Source organism: Buceros rhinoceros, unplaced genomic scaffold (assembly GCF_000710305.1).
Source record: "Buceros rhinoceros silvestris isolate BGI_N320 unplaced genomic scaffold, ASM71030v1 scaffold34853, whole genome shotgun sequence".
NCBI lineage: Eukaryota > Metazoa > Chordata > Aves > Bucerotiformes > Bucerotidae > Buceros > Buceros rhinoceros.
The window spans coordinates 473-1,001 of NW_010405922.1; the positions used below are offsets into that span (position 1 = coordinate 473).

Genomic DNA, 529 nt, shown 5'->3' on the forward strand with positions numbered 1-529 from the left:
GATTTACGCGTCACAACCCCAGCTCCCTTCAGGAGGAATTTCAGCAGAGGTCCCCAGCTCCAGAGAGTAAAATAAGCCAGTATCCTTGCTGTCTAAATTAATGGCAATTACTGAAACAGGAAAAACTAGACCAGTAGCACCTCTGCTGAGCCAGTGAACCTGTGCGTACGTGCAGTATTCAGAAGAGAGGGGAAAAACAGATCAAAGTGTGATTTCATGCTTTGCAAGAGCTCATCAAGAGATTTCCAATACCTCAGAGGGGTAACAAAGTCTCTCCGTGCTCTGTGAGGAGATTCTGGAAGGAAAAAAAAGGTAAAAAAAGCAGCAAAAAAGGGGGCACCTGGAGTTGAACCAGGGACCTCTTGATCTGCAGTCAAATGCTCTGCCACTGAGCTATACCCCCTGCCTCAACACCTGCACAAGGAGCTTTTAAAAATGTTTTAATAGAGACGCAAGTTTCCACATCCCTGCTGAGAGTCTTTGCCTTGACAGACCCCTGTGCACCTTGACGGACCTGACCGAGGGCGCA

The 529-nt window shown here is 47.6% G+C and overlaps 1 non-coding gene across 1 annotated transcript; it reads right to left on the bottom strand.

The window, feature by feature from the left end:
• Positions 1-331: 331 nt before the first annotated feature.
• Positions 332-403, bottom strand: TRNAC-GCA. The gene has a single exon. It is a non-coding gene; the product is annotated as a tRNA-Cys (tRNA).
• Positions 404-529: the final 126 nt, after the last annotated feature.